This window comes from Schistocerca nitens, chromosome 3, assembly GCF_023898315.1.
Source record: "Schistocerca nitens isolate TAMUIC-IGC-003100 chromosome 3, iqSchNite1.1, whole genome shotgun sequence".
Classification (NCBI taxonomy): domain Eukaryota; kingdom Metazoa; phylum Arthropoda; class Insecta; order Orthoptera; family Acrididae; genus Schistocerca; species Schistocerca nitens.
In genome coordinates, this window is record NC_064616.1 from 739,603,431 (window position 1) to 739,616,409 (window position 12,979).

The 12,979-nt window shown below is 45.9% G+C and overlaps 1 protein-coding gene across 3 annotated transcripts in view; it reads right to left on the reverse strand.

The window, feature by feature from the left end:
• The window catches only part of LOC126248715 (sodium-coupled monocarboxylate transporter 1-like), a 423,655-nt gene that overhangs the window by 105,022 nt on the left and 305,654 nt on the right, over nt 1–12,979 (reverse strand). The gene's annotated exons all lie outside the window — the stretch shown is intronic.

Consider the following 12,979-nt stretch of genomic DNA (forward strand, 5'->3'; position numbering starts at 1 on the left):
GTTGTACTCGGCACTTGTCCGTAACATCTCGGCCATTTTGAGGTTCTAACTGTTAACTAGATGCATATGGCTTTCAAGAACGCCAATCGCGACCTCCGGCGGAACTACAATATGGCGGGAAATTGAAACTGAAATTTGTCTGGATTTAAGTGCTGCACCGTGTATGTCAAGGTGTTTGACAATGCAGCGCGTGACACGATACTGAAATCTGCTCAACATGGCCTCCAGTTTTGTCACGCTGATGACAATATCGGCTCAGTCACAGTGCCAGATGCAGGCTTGGGCATACGTTCGTTTGAGCTACCTTTCAAGCTACAGGTGGAGGACGTCGTAGTGGCCTTGCGGCCTTATAACGTGATTCACGGTCATGCTATAGAGTGCTGCGGGTGGATCAGAACATGTTGTTGTTGTTGTGGTCTTCAGTCCTGCGACTGGTTTGATGCAGCTCTCCATGCTACTCTTTCCTGTGCATGCTTCTTCATCTCCCAGTACCTACTGCAGCCTACATCCTTCTGAATCTGCTTAGTGTACTCATCTCTTGGTCTCCCTCTACGATTTTTACCCTCCACGCTGCCCTCCAGTACTAAATTGGTGATCCCTTGATGTCTCAGAACATGTCCTACCAACCGATCCCTTCTTCTAGTCAAGTTCTGCCACAAACTCCTCTTCTCCCCAATTCTATTCAATACCTCCTCATTAGTTATGTGATCTACCCATCTAATCTTCAGCATTCTTCTATAGCACCACATTTCGAAAGCTTCTATTCTCTTCTTGTCTAAACTATTTATCGTCCACGTTTCACTTCCATACATGGCTACACTCCATACAAATACTTTCAGAAACGACTTCCTAACACTTAAATCAATACTCGATGTTAACAAGTTTCTCTACTTCAGAAACGCTTTCCTTGCCATTGCCAGTCTACATTTTATATCCTCGCTACTTCGACCATCATCAGTTATTTTGCTCCCCAAATAGCAAAACTCCTTTACTACTTTAAGTGTATCATTTCCTAATCTAATTCCCTCAGCATCACCCGACTTAATTCGACTACATTCCATTATCCTTTTTCTGCTTTTGTTGATGTTCATCTTATACCCTCCTTTCAAGACACTTTCCATTCCGTTCAACTGCTCTTCCAAGTCCTTTGCTGTTTCTGACAGAATTACAATGTCATCGGCGAACCTCAAAGTTTTTATTTCTTCTCCATGGATTTTGATACCTTTTGTTTCCTTTACTGCTTGCTCAATATACAGATTGAATAACATCGGGGAGAGGCTACAATCCTGTCTGACTCCCTTCCCAACCACTGCTTCCCTTTCATGTCCCTCGACTCTTATAACTGCCATCTGGTTTCTGTACAAGTTGTAAATAGCCTTTCGCTCCCTGTATTTTACCCCTGCCACCTTCAGAATTTCAAAGAGAGTATTCCAGTCAAGATTGTCAAAAGCTTTTTCTAAGTCTACAAATGCTAGAGACATAGGTTTGCCTTTCCTTAATCTTTCTTGTAAGATAAGTCGTAGGGTCAGTATTGCCTCATGTGTTCCAAAATTTCTACGGAATCCAAACTGATATTCCCCGAGGTCGGCTTCTACCAGTTTTTCCATTCGTCTGTAAAGAATTCGCGTTAGTATTTTGCAGCTGTGACTTATTAAACTGATAGTTCGGTAATTTTCACATCTGTCAACACCTGCTTTCTTTGGGATTGGAATTATTATATTCTTCTTGAAGTCTGAGGGTATTTTGCCTGTCTCATACATCTTGTTCACCAGATGGTAGATTTTTGTCATGGCTGGCTCTCCCAAGGCTGTCAGTAGTTCTAATGGAATGTTGTCTACTCCCGGGGCCTTGTTTCGACGTAGGTCTTTCAGTGCTCTGTCAAACTCTTCACGCAGTATCATATCTCCCATTACATCTTCTTCCATTTCCATGATATTATCCTCAAGAACATCGCCCCTGTGTAGACCCTCTATATACTCCTTCCACCTTTCTGCTTTCCCTTCGTTGCTTAGAGCTGGCTTTCCATCTGAACTCTTGATGTTCATACAAGTGATTCTCTTTTCTCTAAAGGTCTCTTTAATTTTCCTGTACGCAGTATCTATCTTACCCCTCGTCAGATAAGCCTCTACATTCTTACATTTGTCCTCTAGCCATCCCTGCTTAGCCATTTTGCAGTTCCTGTCGATCTCATTTTTGAGACGTTTGTATTCCTTTTTGCCTGGTTCATTTACTGCATTTTTATATTTTCTCCTTTCATCAATTAAATTCTATATTTCTTCTGTTACCCGAGGGCTTCTACTAGCCCTCGTCTTTTTACCTACTAGATCCTCTGGTGCCTCACTACTTCATCTCTCAATGCTACCCATTCTTCTTCTACTGTATTTCTTTCCCCCATTCCTTTCAATTGTTCCCTTATGCTCTCCCTGAAACTTTGTACAACCTCTGGTTTAGTCAGTTTATCCAGGTCCCATCTCCTTAAAATCCCACCTTTTTGCAGTTTCTTCAGTTTTAATCTACAGTTCATGACCAATAGATTGTGGTCAGAATCCACATCTGCCCCTGGAAATGTCTTACAATTTAAAACCTGGTTCCTAAATTTCTGTCTTACCATTATATAATCTATCTGAAACCTGTCAGTATCTCCAAGCTTCTTCCATGTATACAACCTTCTTTTATGATTCTTGAACCAAGTTTTAGGTATGATTAAATTGTGCTCTGTGCAAAATTCTATCAGGCGGCTTCCTCTTTCATTTCTTAGCCCCAATCCATATTCACCTACTACGTTTCCTTCTTTCCCTTTTCCTACTACCGAATTCCAGTCACCTATGACTATTAAAATTTCGTCTCCCTTCACTACCTGAATAATTTCCTTTATCTCATCATACATTTCATCAATTTCTTCATCATCTGCAGAGCTAGCTGGCATATAAACTTGTACTACTGTAGTAGGCGTGGGCTTCGTGTCTATCTTGGCCACAATAATGCGTTCACTATGTTTGTAGTAGCTTACCCGCACTCCTATTTTTTATTGATTATTAAACCTAGTCCTGCATTACCCCTATTTGATTTTGTATTTATAACCCTGTATTCACCTGTCCAAAAGTCTTGTTCCTCCTGCCACCGAACTTCCCTAATTCCCACTATATCTAACTTTAACCTATCCATTTCCCTTTTTAAATTTTCTAACCTACCTGCCCGATTAAGGGATCTGAAATTCCGCACTCCGATCCGTAGAACGCCAGTTTTCTTTCTCCTGATAACGACGTCCTCCTGAGTAGTCCCCGCCCGGAGATCCGAATGGGGGACTATTTTACCTCCGGAATATTTTACCCAAGAGGACGCCATCATCATTTAATCATACAGTAAAGCTGCATGCCCTCGGGAAAAATTACGGCTGTAGTTTCCCCTTGCTTTCATCCGTTCGCAGTACCAACACAGCAAGGCCGTTTGGGTTAGTGTTACAAGGCCAGGTCAGTCAATCATCCAGACTGTTGCCCCTGCAACTACTGAAAAGGCTGCTGCCCCTCTTCAGGAACCACACGTTTGTCTGGCCTCTCAACAGATACCCCTCCGTTGTGGTTGCATCTACGGTACGGCTATCTGTGTCGTTGAGGCAAGCAAGCCTCCCCACCAATGGCAAGGTCCATGGTTCATGGGGGGAGGGATCAGAACATACCTGGTTTTAAACGGCTTGTGTCAGAGCACGACTGATTTTCGTTAGTACGTGCCATCCTATTTAATCATCAGTGGGTGTTGCACTTTGGTTATGTACTACGGTCAACCTAAGACCTGACGTGGTTGTGGCAAGGAGGGTTGCCTCTGATCGGAATGACTGCTGAGGCACATCACTCATCTGCCGCCCTCTGAGGGGCCGAGGGAGACTCCACCAACGGTATTGCCAGTCACCTACATGTCGGCCATAACTCCGCTGCTCACTGGTTGCTGACCACTGGAAACACTGTTACAAATGAAACGCCTATTTGCGAACTCCGACAGATTGAAGGCACGTCCATCCTTCGCTCTTCCTATCACATTGCCACCTATTGACGCCGCGGCAGACCATTTGATGCAACTTTCATTGCTCATCGGTCCTATATCAGCTTTTGTGCCTTCTCTCTTTCGATGCTGTTGGTCATATGCACAAGCATTGGTCGCCCAAGAAGCACCACACGTCCTCTGACCGGGATGCATCGCCTTTCATTGAGTATTCCGTGACTGTTCGCTATGTTGACAGTTCGGCGATTTCTCAATACGAAGAGAAGACAATGATGTTGCTTTGGCCAATGGACCAGCACTGACATGTGTGCTGCATGCACAAACCGACAATCATCTGTAGTACTACTCCACCAGACTGGCAGCTTGTATGTTCTTCCAACGCCATCCGTGACATTTGCAGTGGATTGTATGGAAACATCTGAAGCATGGATTAACGACGTCGAGGACGCGCCGGACCCTGTGTAGGAGGCTCCAGCGTCCACAGCAGAGCATAGCAGCAATGGTGGATTCCAAGGGTACCTGGCTCGTAGAACTGCCAGCTGCCCCTGTTCTGATTCTTGCTGGCAGAATTCACCCACGTGATGTGCCACATCTATAAATGTACTGTGTGGCTACGATTAATATTAATAACATTAATACCTGGGTAAAACTCCAAATTCTGTGGGAAATAATTTGGGCTTTCAACAGTGATATCGTGCTGCTTCAGAAGGTGTGTTTGGCTGCCCTGCCAGACGTCGTGGGTTATGCCTCCTACAGTTCTCTTGATGAGGACCTAGGATGCGTAGTGGTCACACATATTCACGAGGGCTTATCACTTGAGGATGCCGTGTATCTGCCATCCACAAGGGGCATGGCACTTACCATGATGGGCACCCGCATTGTAAATGTTCACACCCAGTCTGGTTGTGGCTGTAGAAGGGACAGACCACAGTTTTCCTCTGAGGAGATCACACTACTCATTCTTGGTCGCTACAAACATTGTCTGCCTGGCAGCTACTTCAATTGTGTTTTAAACTGGTAGGATCAACAACCACACTTCAGCCCCTGCCAGGAACGGTGCTTCGTCATCCACACCCTTTCCCTTTGCAATACTTGGGAGATTAGACATTGTGATGCGCGAAGCTAAACATATCAGATGGGCCACTCTGCAAGCAAACTGGATAGGATTTATGTCTCCAATGGGCTGATTGGTGCTATTCAAGATGCAGATTGCTGGCCCTTGGTGATATCAGACCACTGTGCCTACGTCAGCACCATCCTCCTCCCACACAGGTGGTGTTTCACAGTCATCAGCCATGGAAATTAAACACAATGCACCTTTCCAATCCTCACTGCCGGTGGCATGTGATGGAGGTCTGGACAGTATATTCGATGATGATAGCACGGTGGCTGAAGTGTGCCAAGCCTGTGACATGACGAGTCTTGAGGGAGGTGTCTGCATGAAACCGCCATACAGCAGACTTCTACTTCGTCGTGCGCCATGACTTTGACATGCAACCGCCCTCTACAGCCATTCAGATGGACTGGAACAGGATCAAGGCTCACATAATGGCGCTGACCCATCGAAGATTGCAGGGAGTGGTCGTGAGGACCTGCTGTCTAGATACAGCGTGGCAGGAGGAACCCTCAGTCCACCACACGTGACTAACGGGAAGCACGACCGGCAACAACTGCGTGGGAGCTCATCACTCGCGGGGGCATCAGGCCAACAATCAGGCAGATATCGTGGTGGGATTTGTGGAACATTTTTGTCTCATTTACCACTATGAGAAACATGAAATTCATTGTCTGAAGCCGGTTGTGTCTCACATCACTCGAACCATCGCGGTAATTACGGCGGAAGCCCTGACAGAGGACGTCGATTGTGACGACATCAAGGATGCGATCGCGAAGGGTGCACCAAAGAAGTTGCCCTGCATCAATGGTCTTCCTAGGAAATATTACTTTGCTTTCCAGGATTTGATGGCGCCAAGGCTGACTGCGATATTCCAAGAATTGTTGACGACAGCCGCCACTGTTCTACCGGAACTTGTCTAAGGCATTATCACCCCAATACACATGTCAATGCGGGGAACTATGGTTGCCCATTACTGTCCCATAACCTTACTCAACGCCGACTACAAGATATTTACACATATACTGGCGACATGTTGCCGTCGGCTCCTTCCTACTATAATTTCCATTGAACAAATGATGCCAAGTGAACCCCTCAATGTCCAGACAGCCATTGGTGAATGTTGAGATGTGATTATTCTATTGGCTTTGTGCAATCTCTGTGTATCATTGGTGGCTGTTGATTTTGACAGTGCTTTTGATCAGGTGCAACATGGTTACCTCTCTACTGTCATGGAGCAGATGGGCTGTCCAGCTGCCTTTACTGATACCCCTCTCCATCTCTATGCTAGCGTCTGCTCCCCTGTCCAGGTTAATGGTCATATCGCCAGGCCAGTACTGATCTGCTATTCCTCACATCAGGTATGCCCACTATCGATGCTCCTCCAAGATATGCACCTTGAACCACTTATTGGGAATCTCACAGTCCACTTGTCAGGATTCACACTGTGGCAGTAGATGTTCCACTGTTATTCCTATCTAGACGACCTGTTGCTGCTAGTACACTCACGGGAAAAGACCACACACACACACTTGATCTGATGTCCTCGTACGGGGATATGATGGACAGTGCTTTGAGCGTGTCGAAATTTACGGTGACGCCAGTCGTCCATGGTCTCACACGAGTAGAATTGGTGCCTCTACCCTGCATACAGAGTTTCTGCTATCTTGGTATCGTCTTTATGTCCACCACCTGCCGCACCACAGCAGTCAACTTCCAGTGTGCCCTCCAAGTCACTTGCATGACTGTTTGGCAACAGTGCCTCTGTTGTCTTGATATATTGCAACATGTGGAATATCTGAATGTCCATGTAATTTCCAAACTTGTGCACATAGCACAGGTCCTTCTGATGTCGCCAGCGATTGGTCGCAGCCTGCAGGCTGCGATGGGCTACTTCCTGCTGGCTGGTATCATTCATAAGGTCAAATACAGCACACCTGCCCTCCCCTGAAAGGCCAGGGGACTTGGGCTCACCAACCTCCTGTACCGTGCTGTGGCCTTACATCTGAACACCATGAATAACTAGTGGTTGGGCACAGGAAACCAACTTTTGTAACAACTCTTTGATATTTACGCACTGGCTTCCATCTCCCCATCGGTGTCAGTAGGACACGTTGCGGCCCTACTTGCACATCTGTCTGTCTTCTTCAAGAACATTAACTATGTACATGTGGCCTCCCATGCACACATCCTCCATGCTTGAAAGACTTATCCGTTCAATTTCTGTGTGGCATACTTCGCAACAGTGTTGAGATCAAGTATCCATTAAGAAGGTGGACTGCAGTATGGCGCAACCTTCATCAGCAGATCTACCAGACATCAGTCCGAGTGACATGGTGTCAGGACACCTGTGGAAAATTCGCCACTGACCAGAGTTTACATGTAATTGGTTTGATGGACACTCCTTTATGCTTCAACTGTCACTCGGTGGATGATGACGCTTGTTGCAAAACTTGCACCGGTGTTCATGAAGTGTGGATGCTGAGGTAGCAAGCTGTTTACTGTTTCCTCTGTGCCCCTTCATCTGTGGTGAAACTGTGTACTTCCATTCCCCCAGAGGACGTGTGTTTCCCTGCAGCCAAGTCTCGTGCGCTAGTATGGGTCAACAGATGGACAATCACCTACTTTTATGGAGATGGGGAAAATGGCAGCTACGATACCAAGTCTGTTTCGCCAGTTAACTCCGTGGGAATTTGTGCATTCCATTGCTCAGCTGGAGTGTGCTTGGCACAACTGGCCTAGCAGCTGTAAAGGGGTACTTCCAGCCCATGGTGGGCGCAGCACCTGTTACTACATTGTTTTTGTTCTTCGTTTCTCTTCTCCCCTACCTACCAGTGCTGTGACACACAGTGGAATTTCATGATTACAAATGAGTATCTCCTTCCTTGAATGTCCTTTATTGCCAACGTCCTGTTGGTTGGTGATGTTGGAGACTGTCCATTCTGCACCCCCCCTCCCCCGCCCTGTTATCGAGTCGAAGTGCCCCACATGTGCTCATCTCTAATCTCCCATCGTCCCTATCTTCCGTCCGCTTACAAGGAATGGCCAGTTTCCACCATTTTCACTTTTTGATGTTATCTGCTGATCTGCTGTATTCTTTGGAAATAAAGTTCTCATTTTCCCTTAAAAAAAGAAAAAAGCGGTCAAGGCATTAGAGTACGACACTGCTGGTCTGTGTTCGATTATTGGTCGTATCTTTCGTTTCCATCCAATAAAAAAAGATGGTTTACGTCGCTGCCTTTGATGCAAAAGCACCTGGGTTCGATTCCAGGTACCTCCTCAGATTTTTCCTGAGGTATGGAGGCCTGGTAGGGGGTCCACTCAGCCCAAGGGCGGCCAGATGAGAAACTGCTTGAATAAAGAAGCAGTAGCATCATCAGGATTCATATACTGGCAATAACAGATGGAGGATTTGGCGTCGTGCTGATCACATGCCTCATGATCATAATTGCTCCTCGTACTGCCTTGTAGGCAACAGTCGGAACAGGCCTAAGGACTGATCGGTGAGTGGTGTTCATTTATTTTATTAGAAAAGTCTCTTTCATTTACCACATCACACATACGAAATCATTCTTAAATGGGTTTTCGTGTAAAAACTGACTTGTAGAAACACAGGGCCGACTCTATATTAATCTTGGGGGAAAAATTCAAATTCCATGGTCTGAAATCAATTTTAAAAATTCCAAACCGGTTGGAGTCAATACAGGGATGCCACAATGTGGTCCTGAAACAGTTTCTAGTAAATCTTGTTTGAAATTGTTGTCCTGCGGTCTGTTATTAATCGTCAGTGTGTATTAGCATGATGTATGGATGACAATGCAAAATGTGTGTGCAGGGGGCTCTTGTGTTTGTCATGACATGGATTAGCATGGAATGCTAGGACAGTAGCACATACCTCCTCCCACAGACTGATCGCGATCAGCAACGCCACCCAACCTCACTCGCCTTTGGTCAGGAGTGATTTAGATCGTCAGAATAGGTATACCAAAATTGTTCTCAACAGCACAGATCCAATATTACTCTTCTCCATCATCATGGTCTGTATGCAGAGGTCTGACTTCATCATGAGGCCCTTGAACTGTTGCAAAGTCTTTTCCATGTCTTCAAGATGGCTGCTACACTTGACGTTCGCCAGAAGCAACGTGCTGTCATAGAATTCCTGTGCTGTGAAAACGAGACTGTGGGAAACATCCACAAGAGGTTGAAAAAGGTGTATGGAGATGCTGCTGTCGATTGCAGTACAGTTACTCGGTGGGCAGGCAGGTTACGTGATGAAAGTGGGCACGGAAATATTGAGGATTGTCCTCGCAGCGGCAGGCCTCGTACTGCACACACTCCAGACAATGCGGAGAGAGTTAACGAATTGGTGACTGCTGACAGACGCATCACAGTGAACGAATTGTCACGCTACGTTGGGATAGGGGAAGGAAGTGTTTGCAGAATACTGAAAATGTTGGCGTTAAAAAAGGTTTGTGACACGTGGGCTCCCAGGATGTTGACAGTGGCTCACAAAGAAACAAGAAAAACGGTATGTAGCGAACTTTTGGAACAGTACGAGAATGGTGGAGATGAATTACTTGGCAGAATTGTGACAGGTGATGAAACATGGCTCCATCATTTTTCACCAGAGACGAAGAGGCAATCAATGGAGTGACATCATGCCAATTCACCACAGAAAAAAAAAAATTTCAAAACCACACCTTCAGCTGGAAAAGTTATGGATACGGTGTTTTTCGATTCCGAAGGACTTTTGCTTGTGGACATCATGCCAAGTGGAAGCACCATAAAATCTGATGCATATGGGACGACACTGAAGAAACTTCAAGCTCGACTGAGTCGTGCTCGATCACTTGCTGTTGCACGACAATGCACGGCCACATGTCAGTCAAAGAACCATGGGAGCGATCACAAAACTCGGATGGACAACACTGAAACACCCGCCTTACAGTCCTGACCTGGCTCCATGTGACTATCATCTCTTTGGGAAACTGAAAGACTCTCTTCGTGGAATAAGGTTTGAAGATGATGACTCCCTTGTGCATGCTGCCAACCAGTGGCTGCAACAGGTTGGTCCAGAATTTTAGCGTGCGGGTATACAGACGCTGGTTCCAAGATGGCGTAAGGCAGTTGAGAGTGATGGATATTATGTGGAGAAATGAAAATATTGTTCTTAAAGGATGTATCTACACACAGTAAAACTTTCAGACATGTAAAATAAAAGATGGATTTAAAAAAAATGGTGCGCATTTCTTTTGGAGTGACCCTCGTATGACCACTTATTCACTGATATGAGAACCGACGTACCACGTCAGTTTATGAACAGCTACACTTTGACACGGATTCGGGAGCACAGGGACGCTTGTTACACACTAGCGTGCGCGGCGAGAGGTGGGAAGACTTCGTGCACACAGGAACATTGTCGAAAATTATTGTCTTGGCGGTCTAGGTGTTATGGTGTTGGGAGGTATAATGTTGCATGAGCGAACTGCCTCCAAATCGTCGAACACGGTACACACACCGGTCAACGTTATTATGCCAGTGTACTCCTTTCCAATGTGTATCTTTTCAGGGGTGCTTTAGGCCTTGATTTCGTTTTTATGGATGACAAGGCATGACCGCATCGAACAGCGTAGCTGGAGGAGCTCTCGGAACAAGAGGACATTCGGCTAATGGACTGGCCTGCCCGTTTCCCCCAACTTAAATCCCATCGACCACGAGTGGGACGATTTGGGGAGACGTACTGTGCATCGCCCACATGTACACTACTGGCCATTAAAATTGCTACACCAAGACGAAATGCAGATGATAAACGGGTATTCATTGGACAAATATATTATACTAGAACTGACATGTGATTACATTTTCACGCAATTTGGGTGCATAGATCCTCAGAAATCTGTACCCAAAACAACCACCTCTGGCCATAATAACGGCCTTGATACGCCTGGGCATTGAGTCAAACAGCGCTTGGATGGCGCGTACAGGTACAGCTGCCCATGCAACTTCAACACGATACCACAGTTCATCAAGAGTAGTGACTGGCGTATTGTGACGAGCAAGTTGTTCGGCCACCATTGACCAGACGTTTTCAGTTGGTGAGACATCTGGAGAATGTGCTGGCCAGGGAAGCAGTCGAACATTTTCTGTATCCACAAAGGCCCGTACAAGACCTGCAACATTCGGTCGTGCATTATCCTGCTGAAATGTAGGGTTTCGCAGAGATCAAATGAAGGGTAGAGCCACGGATCGTAACACATCTGAAATGTAACGTCCACTGTTGAAAGTGCCGTCAATGCGAACAAGAGGTGACCGAGACGTGTAACCAATGGCACCCCATACCATCACGCTTGGTGATACGCCAGTATGGCGATGACGAATACAGGGTTCCAATGTGCGTTCACCGCGATGTCACCAAACACGGATGCGACCATCATGATGCTGTAAACAGAAACTGGATTCATCCGAAAAAATGACGTTTTGCCATTCGTGCACCCAGGTTCTTCGTTAGGTACACCATCGCAGGCGCTCCTGTCTGTGATGCAGAGTCAAGGGTAACCGCAGCCATGGTCTCCGAGCTGATAGTCCATGCTGCTGCAAACGTCGTCGAACTGTTCTTGCAGATGGTTGTTGTCTTGCAAACGTCCCCATCTGTTGACGTGGCTGCACGATCCGTTACAGCCATGCGGATAAGATGCCTGTCATCTCGAGTGCTAGTGATACGAGGCCGTTGGGATCCAGCACGGCGTTCCGTATTATCCTCCTGAACCCACCGATTCCATATTCTGCTAACAGTCATTGGATCTCGACCAACGCGAGCAGCAGTGTCGCAATACGGTAAACCGCAATCGGGATAGGCTCCAATCCGACCTTCATCGAAGTCGGAAACGTGATGGTACGCATTTCTTCTCTACACGAGGCATTACAACGTTTCACCAGGCAACGCCGGTCAACTGCTGTTTGTGCATGAGAAATCGGTTGGAAACTTTCCTCATGTCAGCACATTGTAGGTGTCGCCGCCGGCGCCAACCTTGTGTGAATGCTCTGAAAAGCTAATCATTTGTATATCACAGCATCTTCTTCCTGTCGGTTAAATTTCGCGTCTGTAGCACGTCATCTTCGTGGTGTAGCAATTTTAATGGGCAGTAGTGTATATCGAGCTATGTCACTTTGCAGTGGCACATCAGGCGAAAGCTACTTTTGTACACCAATGTATTTAACATACATAGAATACCGTAAAAAGAGGAAATCAATGCAAGTTTCAACCCAGGATCTAACCCTGAACCATGCGGTCTATAATCTGGAACTTTAGAGTCTCCAATGCACTCTGATTCGACTTATAGAATTTTAAACGTCTGTGTTGTTTATTATGAAGTGGAGGCTTAAGAAATTTTTGATCATAATCAATTTGTAGAATGGAAATGAGGGTGAATAGCGCAGCTGGTGAAATTTCAGGACGGTAACGTATAACCTCGGAGGTTCTACTATTATCTTCTGGCAGTACTTAATGCGGCATTTAGTGCTTGTAAAATTCCTTGTGTGGGTAAAATTACAAGACGCATTATGGGTCACAATGCATGTTTAAGTTTGGGTTCCTCTATAACTAGCTGCGAAGACTGGATCACTACCAGAGGAAGTTACTGGTCCGTGCCTAATGAAGCATAGTGGTGCTGAAACAAGCCTTGTGTTTATCATTACTTCCCTCTAAGAATCATTTATTCTGTGGGTATAATAGAAACATTAGAAAGGCGTAAAACCCTGAAGGAAGTCGTAGTTAGGAATATAAGGATGCTGCCTGTCCGTTGCGACTGACTCATCGTATTCGGGAGGGACGAAGTTGAAATCCCCATCCGAAAATGCATATTTAGGTGT